General features: G+C 45.1%; 1 protein-coding gene across 1 annotated transcript in view; it reads left to right on the top strand.

Annotated features, from left to right (window-relative positions):
* Positions 1-13,494, top strand: part of RFTN1 (raftlin, lipid raft linker 1) — a 180,604-nt gene that overhangs the window by 15,049 nt on the left and 152,061 nt on the right. The window lies entirely within an intron of this gene.

Genomic DNA, 13,494 nt, shown 5'->3' with positions numbered 1-13,494 from the left:
GGGTAGGGCCATCCCTGGGTGTTGTGAGCATAAACCAGGTGCTACAAAACTAAAGCATCTTAAGATACTTCCTCCCTGGGTTTCTGAGTATATTTTAAGCTTCTAGTAACAGAAAAGAGAATTAGTGGGACAAGGCCTCCTGTCTGTGGGTGTGAGTCCTGGCTCTGCTCTGGAGTCGCTGGCCAATGGCTAGGCCTGCAGCATCCTCAGCTATCAGATGAGCACATGAATATCCACCTCAGGGCAGCTGTGATGATTAGGAGAGGGAAGATGTGTGAAGCTCTTAGCACAGTGATGGCAAACCTATGACACACATGTCAGAGGTGACACGCAAACTCATTTTTTTTGGTTAATTTTTCTTTGTTAAATGGCATTTAAATATATAAAATAAATATCAAAAATATGTCTTTGTTTTACTATGGTTGCAAATATCAAAAAATTTCTATATGTGACACGGCACCAGAGTTAAGTTAGGGTTTTTCAAAATGCTGACACGCCGAGCTCAAAAGGTTCGCCATCACTGTCTTAGCACCATGTCTGGCACGTAGTAGGACTACTAGTAGTACTACCACTCCTCCTCCCCCCCTCCCCCACCATCTCCCTCACCTCACCTTCCTCTCTACTTATCCTCCCCCTTCTCCTCCACCCTCCTCCCCTTCTTCCCTTCTTCCTCCTCCCCTTCTTCCCCCTCCCCCACTGCTCCTGCTGCAGCCATCTCCCAGCTGAAGCTCCACCTGTTTCCCAAGCCCCGAGAAAGATGGACAGCCGGGTGTCTCTGTGTACCCCTCCGAGTCCCCCAAACTGAACCCAGCAACTTCCTCATCAGATTACTTTCCGCTGGCCTCTTAAATAGCCAGACTTGACACTTTAGTCCCCTGTGACCATGCCCTCTCCTCACCCACAATTTCCATTCCGTCACCCAAGCCTATTAAAACTACTTCTAAAAATTCTAGAAATGCTTATAATAGAGCTAATGTAGCCCAAGCAAGTGCAAACACAAAATTATCTGGAACATCTGGTCAACCATTATTTGTTCAATGACTATTTGAGTGCCCACAACATTCTAGGCATTGTGGAATGATTAAGGAAAAAACAAACAAACAAACAAACAAAAAAACCAAAAGCACGTATAGGGAGAAAGATTGGAAGGAAATGTATGGAGATGTTATAAATTGATTGTCAGGGTGTTGATATTATGGGGCGATTCTTTTTCCCCTTTTCACATATTTTGTTGCATTGCAGTGTATTTCCTCTGTTATTAAGAAGGGTAATTTTTGCTGACCTCCTCTGTCTGCCCACTGCTTCCCCACTCATCATCTGAATCACTTCCCTAACCTCCTAATCTGTCTCTGCTTCCTTATGTGCGTCATAGCACCCACACTATATTTTCTTTGATTGAATTACCTCTTTTTCTGATTATAAAAGGAACATATGCCCATTATAAAATGTTAGGAAAGACATTAGAAAAATCCTAACTGGTCTCCCTGCTTCTGCCCTTGTCCCCCTACACCAGTGATGGCGAACCTTTTGAGCTCAGCGTGTCAGCATTTTGAAAAACCCTAACTTAACTCTGGTGCCGTGTCACATATAGAAATTTTTTGATATTTGCAACCATAGTAAAACAAAGACTTATATTTTTGATATTTATTTTATATTAAATGCCAGTGCCGTGTCACATATAGAAATTTTTTGATATTTGCAACCATAGTAAAACAAAGACTTATATTTTTGATATTTATTTTATATATTTAAATGCCATTTAACAAAGAAAAATCAACCAAAAAAATGAGTTCGAGTGTCACCTCTGACACGCGTGTCATAGGTTCACCATCACTGCCCTACACTTCACATCACCCTTCTGCTCAAAGTCCTGCCATGGCTCCCCTCACCCCGAGTGACACCGGCCTCCCTGTGTCCTCATTCTTCTGCCATTTGTCCTGCCTGTCCTGCCACTGCAGCCGTGCTGTTTCCCGGAGCCCCTAGGCCTCCTCCGGGCGTTTGCACTGCCTGTTTCCTCTACCTGGAAGTCCTCCCAGATATACCCTTCACTCAAACTCTTAACCCCCTTCTCTGTGGACTTTTCCCTGACCACCTACTTAAAATTTCCACCTACCCTCCAGCCCCTTATCCCTTCCCCCTCCATAACACTTCTTACCACTTACGTGCTGTATGTTTTGCTTATTGTTATTTGTGTCCTTATTTGTTGTCAATAGGAGGTGGAAGCCCTTCTACTGAGTGCAGTGCAGGGAATTCTGGCTATTTTATCCTGGGCTGTATCTTAGTATTTAAAACAATGCCTAGCACGTAGTAGATATTAATACATATTTGTCGAATGAATACTCAATGTATATTTTTGTATCCTGCTTTTTTGCCACTTAACATTGTATAGTGAGGCATGCCCCCTGTCGTCCCATATCTTTCCAAAATATGATTTAATGGCTATACATGATTTAATCACTCAGCATACCATAATTTATTTAGCAGTCCCCTTTTATTGGACACTTGAAGTTATTTTGGGCTTCGGGCTAATATAAATAATGTTGTGATAAGCCGTGCTGGACATAAATCTTTGTGCACATTTCTGATTATTTCCTCAGGAATTACTGAGTTGAAAGATACAAATGTCAAGACTCTTGACAAATTTGCTAAATGGCCCTCCAGCTAGGACCTGTTTGTGTAAAACACAAATCTGATCCTGCCGAACCCTGTGGCTGGTTCCCTGCCTGGATGAATGAAATGGAGCTTCCTGCTGGTGCTCAGGGCTCTCAGCTTGGCCTGGCCCTTTGCGGGCCGTCCCCCAACTCATCTCTGGGAGGACGTGTGCTATGGCCCTTGGCCTTGCCTGCTTCCCCGACCCCCTGCCCTTGCCCAAGACCCTCACTTCCCAGCTTCTGGACTAGCACAGGGCCAACCCCACGCCTCCCTGCTTACCAGAATCCCACCCATCTGCAATTGTTTCTTCTTGACCTCCATCCTTTTTGACATCGGAATTACCTTTTTCTCTACACCAATAGTTTGTCAGCATCATCCTCTGATACTTTACTACATCATAGATTATACTTGTTTGTGTTTCCTTGAGAGCAAAGACCAAGCCTTGCTCATCTTTCTAGTCTTCCTTCTCGTTCATGCTTCCTGAAGAGCGTGCCCTGAATAGTGAGTCGCGTTCTAATAAACCTTCAGAGTAAAGGCTGTGTATGCTGGCTCCTTTCCCTGGCAGCCTCTCAAGTCCTTTCTCAGAAGTCCTAATGGGATTGTTCGCTATGGCTCCAGAACGGAGCCAACATTTCTCGAGAGCCTACTGTGTGCCAAGTCCTGTGAGGGGGCATTGCCTTCCTCACCTGATTTTCCCCTAACTTTCAACTTTGCTGAAGTGTAATTTAAGCCCCTGACACTGCAGGGTCGTGTTAGGCCTGTGAAACCTTCATCTCGTCAAGATACAGAACCTTGCCATCGCCCCAAAGGTGTGCTCGTGCTCCTTGGGAACCCTTTGTCCAACCCTTTTGTCCCTAGACAGCCAATCCTCTGCTCTGTCTCTGATTTTATTTACACAACTTTCTAGCATATTCTGGTCTGGCTTTTTCCATTCCGCTGACTTATTTTGAGATTCATTTGTGTTGTTTGCTGTGTCTGTAGTTCACTCCTATTTTACCGCTGAGTTGTATTCTCATGTATGGATGTACCACAGTTTGTTTTGCTTTTCAGCCATTGCTAGACATTTGGGTCATTTCTATTTTGGGGTGATTACAAATTAAATTTGTCTTTGTGTGGCTTCTGACGTCATTTTATCCTCACAGTATCCCAGTGAGGTATATAGTTCACTCCTGCCTTTTTTTTTTTTTTTTTTTTTGCAGATGAGGAAACACTCAGAGAGGTCAAGTAACATTTCTAAAGGTGCAGTGCTAGGAAGTGACTGGGGCAGAATTTGAACCTAGATCTCTTGGGCGTCAAAAGTCTTGAGCTTTATAAACCGCAGGGTGCTAGACAAATAGGTATTAACACCAGTTAGAACATTCTTGTTAGGAAACTTGTGTTATCATAAATCTTTGTGCACATTTCTGATTATTTCCTCAGGAATTACTGAGTTGAAAGATGCGAATGTATCTTTAGAACATTCTCGTTAGGAAACGTGTTATCATGGAGAGGGACGTAAAAATATTCCTCTTCCATGTGGTTTTGGCCATAGAAGATTTTCCAGTAGCACTGGATAGGCTTATTTTTCATAGAGAAGATGCTCATCTGACTTAACACATTGCCACCTGCGACCTCACTTGTAGGGCGGGCAGAGGCGACAAGCAGCAGGAATCTCACAGTGAAGCGCACAGCTGCCAAAAAATCTCAGTTCTGGGTGATGCGATCAGGTCTTACATTTTCAATTAACTCTGGTCACCCGGGGATGAACTCGCCCTTTGATGGGTTTCATCCCAGACGGAGGCCATAAAGCATTACAATTTCCCCACAACGGTGCGTCTTTATCCCTTTTACGTGTGCATTTTGCCAGCTTCCCTGTGCCAGGCCACTCTCACACCACTTGAAAGCTACCTGTGTCAGCTCCATCAGAACCGACTGGGTTTTATATGTGCTCAGTGCCTGGCATGGTTGGCACAGTGAGTGATCTGTATAATGAAGCTAGTGCCTAGAGCTTGATCTTTGCTTGAAAGTTCTAGTCCTACACCATCCGGTGTAGCAGCCACCAGCCATATGGCTTTTTAAGTGTAATAATTAAAATGAAATAAATTTTTAAAAATTCAGTTCTCTGACACACTAGCCCCACTTCAGGTGCTCAGCAGCCACAGGTGTGGATAGAGAACACTTCCATTGGCACAGGAAGTTCTGTTGGGCTGCTCTGATCTGTTTTCAAGGAAGGATAACTCAGTTCCAGGTCTGAATCTGCATCTCTAATTCAGATTAATGTACCATTTTTATTATGAACGCTTACCATTGGGGTCTTTAGGGACCATAGGATAACAGTTCATTGGTCCCACAAATATTTATTGAATGCCAATCTGGGGCCAGGATGTTGTGTCCGAAGGACATATGGGTGAACCAGATAGGAGGTTTATCCCGATTGTCTTAGCTCAGCTGCCATAACAGAATACTCCATCCTGGGTGGCTTAAACCACAGACATATATTTTCTCATGGTTCAAGAGGCAGAAAGTCCGAGATCAGGGGGTCAACATGGCTGAGTTCTGGTGAGGACTCTTTTCCTGACTTGCAGACAGCTGCCTTCTTGCTGTGTTCACACATCGCTACGAGAGTTCTCTACTGTCTCTTCTTATGAAGACATTAATCCTATTGAATTAGAGTCCCTCCCCCTTACTACCTCCTTTAACTTAAATTACTTCCTTATTTCAAATACAGTCAGATTGAGGGTTACGGCTTTCACATTTGAATTTTGAAGGGACACAAATGTAGTCTAGTTCATTTGTTTTGATTGGTTCAAAATCTTTTAAAAATGAAGAACTATGCGCTTGTAAATACTCAGTGCTAAAGTGATGGTGATCGAGGGAACATGGTAGCTCCCAGTCTTTCTGGAAGGGTGTGTGTGTGTGTGTGTGTGTGTGTGAAGGAAGGCTTGAGATGTGCAGGTGGATTTGGAGTTAGCTAGGCAGAAGGATGAAGGTGAAAGGAGATGATGTTTTCAGGTAAAAGGGATGACCTAGCGGAGGGCCCAGAACCCAGAGACTACACTGTATAGGGGGGAAACTGGCAGCAGTTCAGTTTAGTTCAGCGGTTCTCAACCTTCCTAATGCCGCGACCCTTTAATACAGTTCCTCATGTTGTGGTGACCCCCAATTTCATTGCTACAAATTGAACATAATTAAAGCATCGTGATTAATCACAAAAACAATATGTAATTATATGTGTTTTCCGATGGTCTTAGGCGACCCCTGTGAAAGGGTCGTTCGACCCCCAAAGGGGTCGCGACCCACAGGTTGAGAACTGCTGGTTTAGTTGGAGTGTGGCCTTTGGGAGAAGAAAGTGGGACCAGATGACTAAAGGTCTTAGTTCTTGGCCTGAGGAGTCTAGATTCTCTCAAGAGCACTGAGGATTTTAAGGAGGGGAGAGGTGACATTATCAAATTCATATTCTGAAAAGTCTGCTCTGGGTTTAGATGAAGAAGGATGGAAAGAGTACAACTGGGGAAAAGGAAACCATTTGGAAGCCATTGCAATCATCAGGCAAGAGGTTAAGGTAGTCTCCGCTGAGGGAGTTGCAGCTGGGACACAAGAGAAGTGGGTGGGGTCAAGAGAGATCAGGAGGTGGTCCCAGAGTCTGATTGGCAGGTCAGGGAGAGGGGTTGGTAGAGAGGATGTGGGTTTGCTGGGCACCTGGTTGGCTGGTGTGAGGGCCACACAGCTGGCTACTCTGATTCTGCTTTAAAGCATTTTCAAAGAACACTGCCACTTAATCATCCAAGTAGCCCTGAGAACCCGAGGGAAGGTATTGCATTTCTCTCTCTCTCTCTTTTTTTTTTTTTTTTTTTTTTTTGGATGAAGAAATCGCCTTGACAGATAGTTAAGTAGGAAGTGGGACCAGTGTTTGAAATCTCTTCACTCAGGAATTTTTGTACTGCACTAGAAAGAGGGCTCAGTGCCAACCTGTCAGGCCTATTGGCTGGTGTATTTATTTAAATAACTGTGTTGAGCTATAACTTATATACAATAAAATACACCCATATTAAGTGTATAGTTTTATGAGTTTTGATAAATGTGAGTACCCGTGTAACTACCACCACACTCACGATACAGAACTTTTCCAGCACCCCCAAATATTTCCTCCTGCCTCCTTCAGCCCTTACCCCAGACAACTGCTGATCGGCTTCCTGCCACTGTAGATTCCTTTTGCTTCTTTCGCAATAGCATCGGAATGGAAGCACACAGTGTAGGTTCTTTGGGGTCGCACTTCTTTAATGCAGCACAATGCTTTTGCGATTCATCCATGCTGTTGCATGTATTATGAACCCATTCCGTTTCGTTTCTGAGAAATATTCCATTGTTTGGATATGCAAACAGTTTGTTTAATCATTCTCCTGTTAAACGTTTGGGCTGTTTCCAGTTTGAGGCTATTATCAAACAAACAGCTATGAACATTTGTGAGCAAGTCTCGCGTGTGGACATAGGTTTTCATTTCTATTGGGTAAATATGCAAGAGTGGAATTGCCGGGTTGTTTGGTAAATGTATGTTTACTTTTGTCAGAAATGGCCCAGCTGTTTTCCAAAGTAGTTGCACCGTTCTTCATTTCCAGCAATGTACGAGAGGTAGTAGCTTCATTTATTACATGTGATAATTAGAGCTATTTATTTGGTACCTTCTGTTGTGTTAGTCAATTTCAGACCAGCTAACAGCAGTCATAGGAGGTGGGTGGAATCACCTCCATGGTATATATAAATCGAGATCTTGAGTTTGGAGAGGTTATAAAAGTAACTTGTCTTGGGCCACCAAGCGGTTGGATGTTGGTAGCACATCCCGTCATCTTACTGAACACTGGAGCCTTCACTTTCGGCTCTTGGTCCCTGAATCTCCTGCACACACTGGGGAGCTTAAACTAAGTGGAAGGGCTTCACCAGGAAAAGGTTGAAAGGAACTCATGCTTTATCGCACGTCTCCTTCAAGCTGGTCTTCTGTTCCCCCTCTTACATTCTTGCTTGTAAAACACTCCCATGACACACATTGCAATTTCTAGGATCAGTTCTCATGGCCACATTTTTAAAATTCCCATCTTTGTGGTTTTCCTGTCTGAGAGGTCTTTAAGCGCCGACCTTTGGGATTTTTTCTTTGGCATTGTGCTGACCAGGCTCATGCTTGGATTTTGGCTGCCAGCATTTTAAACGTTAAGCTCTGAATATCAGTTTGGGGTGGCCATGATAATAACAGAGGATGACATTCATTATGCAAAACATGCACATTGTGTAACGAATCATGTAAGGGTCCCACTTTTATTGAACTTCCAGTCTGGGTAACCGTAGCTCTAAACACAACTGCCGAAGCAGTTGATAGTCATTGTCTATGTAAATTGTCCTTTAAATCTCTCCTCACAATTAAGAAAAAGCCTAGTCTAAAAACAAGGATCACGACTTACATTAAGGTCTAAAAATTAACAGACTGAAGTGTTTTGGGGCTAAGAGTGTGGGTGCCTAATGGCCAGTTAAAAACCCTGGCACTGTCTGATTTCATGGGTTGTGAAGGGAGGTGATAAGCAGGGTTTAAGCCAGCATCCAAAATAATGTTAACCTCCAGAGACAGACTGCAAGCCTTTAGGACTAATCATTTCTATAACGGAGTGGTTCTCCAACTGTGAGGGAGATTCAGAACCAGCTGGAGGGCTCTTTAAAACCCACAACCCTAGCCCCAGCCCCAGAGTTTTTGGTCCATTAGGTCTGGGGCAAGGCCTGAGAATATGCATTTGTGACAAGAGTGCAAATGTCTTTTATCTGAGGAGAAAAAAAAATGATACTGGTGTGATTTTTTAAAGTATGACATAGATTCAATAAATACGTTCACACCTAATTGTATATTATGACCAACTCATTTATTGCCTTGAAGTAGCCTTTAATGTATTTGGAAAGACAGGCCATCCTCCTAAAAAAATATATACCAGTTGACACAACTTTGCTTGAGCCATTTCCATGCCCAAGCTGCACCCCAAGACCAGTTCTGTCAGTACTGGGGAAGGGACCCAGACATCAGTGTTTCTGAAACTACAGGTGATGCGAGTGTGCAGCATGGCTGAGAAGGGCCAGGTGGACTGGTTACCCTCAGGTGGGTCATGTTCTGAGTTTGTTTCCCTTTAGCCCTTGGGGCTGATGAATCCCCTGCAGGTCGCCTTCAGATCCCAGAAGGCTGGTTTCTTACTCAGAGTGCTGAGAGAATGTGTGACATGGTGTCGGCTTGAAGCCCTGGCACAAACAGCTCTCAGACTTCAGCAACATCTGAATTACTTGGTCGGTGCCTTAAGGCACAGGTTGCTGAGCCCCTACCCCTACCAGCGGTTCTCAACCTGTGGGTCGCGACCATTGGAAAACACATATAGCATATCAGATATTTACATTACGATTCATAACAGTAGCAAAATTACAGTTATGAAGTAGCAACGAAAATAATTTTATAGTTGGGGGGTCACCACAACATGAGGAACTGTATTAAAGGGTTGCGGCATTAGGAAGGTTGAGAACCACTGCTAGACGTTATCATTCTGTAGGTCTGGGCTGGGGCCTAAGGTTTGCAATTCTAGCAAATTCCCAGGTGATGTTGCCACTTGCTGTTACTGTTATGGGGACCACACTTGGGCTAGACCAAGAGCAGTAAACTCCCCTCCGGCAGCCAAAAACATCCTCCTTCCTGAGTCCTCCATATCTCAAGTGTAACTAAAACCCTGGGTGTCCCCAGCGGACACCCATCTCCCTAAGGCACCCTAAAACTTTTAATGGTTATCCATCAGGAGAGCCAGCACCTCTCAGGCTGGCTCCCTCCTGTGTGTCCTCACCCTCCTCTCCCAACAGGCATCCCAGGAACCTACTCACTCTTCCTGAAATGGAACCACGCATGCCCTCCCCTCCACCTTTGCATGTGCTGCTCCCCATGTGGAGCGCCATTCTCCCTCCCACCCCCCCACCCCCTGAGGCGTATCTGGGTCCTCTCTCTCCTTCAGGTCCAGGAAAAGCTCCTCCTTCTCCTGGCTCTTGGGGGTGACCACCCACTGTGGAGGGGACAGAGGAGGTCACAGAGGGAAGGAAGGATTTGGGGATGAGAGGCTGCATGGTTGGAAATGAGTGTTGGCAAGGAGGTTAGTGGTCGCCGCTGAAGGAAGAGGAATGAGAGGTGGGTTCAGGGAGCAGTTTCTTGCTGGCCCAGTGGTTGGTAGCCAGTTGTCTGGGGTCTGCAGACAGCCCCTTCTTGGTTAGGGACCTTGGTGAGTGAATCTGTGCCCTTCCCACTTGGCCAGGGCAGGGCATAGCTTGATGGGCAGTCAGAACTGTGGCTTGGCCAGCACACAGAGCATAAATCCCAACACCCCAACATTTCCTCTCTCTCTCTCTCTCTCTCTCTCTCTCTCTCTCTCTCTCTCTCTCTCTCTCTCTCTCTCTCTCTCTCTCTTTTTTTAGAGAGAGAGAGCGAGAGCGAGAGAGATAGGGGGGGGGAGAGAGAGAGGAACATCAATCTGTTGTTCCAGTTATTTGTGCATTCATTAATTGATTCTTGTATGTGCCCTGACCGGGGATCCAACCCCGCAACCTTGGTGTATTGGGATGGCGCTCTAACCAATTGAGCTACCCGGCCAGGGCCTAGACCAGTGATGGCGAACCTTTTGAGCTTGGCATGTCAGCATTTTGAAAAACCCTAACTTAACTCTGGTGCCGTGTCACATATAGAAATTTTTTGATACTTGCAACCATAGTAAAACAAAGACTTATATTTTTGATATTTATTTTATATATTTAAATGCCATTTAACAAAGAAAAATCAACCAAAAAAATGAGTTCGCGTGTCACCTCTGACATGTGTGTCATAGGTTCGCCATCACTGGCCTAGACCTACATTTTCAGTTACATGGCTCATCACACTTACCTCTAACCACTCCATCTTAGAAGCAGGTCTGCTGGCTGTGGTTGGCCCCGGTAGTCATGTGATCCAGCCTCCTCCTTGGCTCCCTTGTTTGGAAGACTTTGCCTTAATTAGGTCTGCACCCCCTCTGTTCCCTGCACCCCCCTTTTATCCTTTTGCCTTGCCCCTGCCAGTCTGACCAGGCCCCATAGATATGACGTAAGTTGGCAGCCTAGAACAAGCGTTAATGGACTGAGCTTGAGTCCTGATGTACCCGGGAGTTGGCGAGGGGTGACACCTGGCCGCAGGTGCCTTCAGGTGTGGGTTCCCCTTTACCGGGAAGCCCCACATAGGTAGGAAGCTGTGGCGAAGAACCAGGGGGTGGGGTGGTTATTTGCATTATAGGAGGATTCTTGGTTTAAAGTGGGTTTCACCATGGGGTTCCTTTAGATGGAGCCTGGAGTGCTCTGAAGTGTTTGTTTTGCCATCCTTAATGAGGTGCTATCGCCTCATGATACCTGCAGCTTTGAACATAACAAATTCATCTATAATATTTGCGGCTCTTCATCAGAATTAAACATAAAGTTACTGATGTTGATGGCATTTTTTAATCAGGTAAAACAAACAAACCAATCTTAAAGCAAAATGTGAGGAGCGAGCCATGGAGGAGGGGAGGTGGATGGATAAAAGGAAGACCAAAGCAGCCCATGATGTTATAGCCAAAGGCAGGAGGTCCCCCCAGGTCTGAGTTAGGGGGGTGCCTTTAAGCTCATCCCCAAGGGAGGGTCCTCCAGCTGCAGCCCGTAATCTCAATGGCAGAAAGGCTGTTCTGCTCCTGGGCCTTCCTTTGACTTGCTGAGAATTTCTGCAGAATCCCTGTGATGAGCAGTGAACTTAAATGATGATGATGATGATGGTGATAGTCTTTTTTTTTTTGAGATGAAAGAATATTTATTTGGGAAGCATTGATTCAGGAAGAAGCTCAAATGATGTTCTGACTAGGAGACAAAGGCAAGGAGTATGATGAGAAAAGGAAGGTGAATGATTATATTAATAGGAGGAAGGCATTTCTAGATGATGATAGCCTTAATACTGTAATAGTAACCACAGTAATTACAGCTAATGAGCCACACACCATGCTTAGTGTAAGTTAGTCCTCACTGGATCCTGATTTTACAGGTGAGGAAACCAGGCTCAGAGGGGTTACCCAACATGCCCACTGTCACACAGCAAATATGTAATGGGGCTAGAATCAGAGACTTGCCTTCTTCAGATCATTTGCTCTTATGCAATGTCGGCTAAGGAACAGGTCCCTCGGGTGCAGCTTTGAGATGTGGTAGGCTCTGCGCTGTCATTCAGAGATCCCAACTGGGATGGCCTTCCCTTCCATAGAGCCCTGCTCTGGGAAGAACTTACCTGTCTGTTTGGTGAGTCATGGATGGTGGGCATGAAAATAGCAACTGAGTGTTATGCTGTGGAGTTTCCATGCAGCTTCATGTACTTAAGCTCAAGGGATCCTTGCACCTCCAGAGGTGATGTTTCAGTCTTGTTGGATAGATGGGGAGGCTCAATCCCAGGGCGCACCTGGCTTGCAGGACCACAGCTTGAACTTGGGTCTCCCATCTCCATGTGGCCTGTGCATGTCACTGCTGCCCAGGCCCCTTGAGGTCTGGGGGTCGGAAGCTACGTTAAGATCATGCTGCCTAGCCCTGCCAGTGTCGTTCAGCAGTTGAGTGGCTACTTATGAACCAGGAGGTCACAGTTTGATTCCTGGTCAGGGCACATGCTCAGATTGCGGGCTCAATCCCTAGTAGGGGGCGTGCAGGAGGCAGCCAATCAACGATTCTCTCTCATTATTGATGTTTCTATCTCTCTCTTCCTCTCTGAAATCATTAAAAAAAGTATATATTTTTAAAAAGATCACGCTGCCTATTGCCCGTTGGGAACCACTTTTCTTATTTGCCAAGGTCAGGAATGTTGGCTAAAGACCCAGTAGAGTACAGTGTTGGCTTCTATTTGTTGCTGGTTTTTAAATAGCGCTGTTTGAACTCTAGCTCCGTTTGGAAGACCCAGTCTTGAACTTGGGTACGTGTGGATGGCTGCCACTTAGTCGCAGCTTTGTCACCGTGCCAAGCTCAGATTTTATCCTGGGCTGAATATAGACTCCTCCTTTGCTGAAAATAGTGTGTGCTGTAAGGTATGAAAATATTTTTCTTTCCTAGAAAATCATTCCTTGATCCTCTAGGTAGCATCGACTTCTGTGAAACCATCTGTTCTTCCGACATAATTTCCAGACTATTCAATTAAATAGTTTCTCCTGACCCACTTTCAGCTTCTGTTTCCGTTCACTGTTCATTAATAAATTGTATTGTAGAGTTTTCATGGAGAATATGTGTGTGCGTGTGTGTGTGTATGTGTGTGTGTATTTAATTTCAGTTTGGGCAACAGCCATTGTCGGGCCCTGTGAATTTATTTAATTTCCTACCTGTGTTTCACTTTTGTTCTCAGTTTCTGTAACTGCTAAGAGTTGGTTGCATTTTTTTGTTTTGTTTTTAAGACTTCATGAAAGGAAGTCTATGACATGAGTTATGAGTTGAGGTTCTGGTTGGGAGATGTGCTAAAAACAGACCCTGTTTTTTTATTTGTTTGTTTGTTTTTCAATTTTCCATCTGTGTTTTTTTTCAATTATAGTTCACATTCAATACTATTCTGTACTAGTGGCCAGTGCACAAAATTCGTGCATGGAGGGAGTGTCCCTCAGCCCAGCCTGCACCCTCTCCAATCTGGAACCCCTCGGGGGATGTCCAACATCCCTCTCGCAATCCGGTACCACTGGCTCCTAACCGCTCACCTGCCTGTCTGCTTTATCACCCCTAACCACTCTGCCTGACGGCCTGCTCACCCCCAACTGCCCCCCCTTGCTGGCCTGATTGCCCCCAACTTGCCCCCCC

The sequence above is a fragment of the Myotis brandtii genome, unplaced genomic scaffold, assembly GCF_000412655.1.
Source record: "Myotis brandtii unplaced genomic scaffold, ASM41265v1 scaffold18, whole genome shotgun sequence".
In the NCBI taxonomy this organism is placed as follows: Eukaryota; Metazoa; Chordata; class Mammalia; order Chiroptera; family Vespertilionidae; genus Myotis; species Myotis brandtii.
Note: the sequence above shows the minus strand (reverse complement) of the source record. Positions and strands in the feature narration are given on the sequence as shown.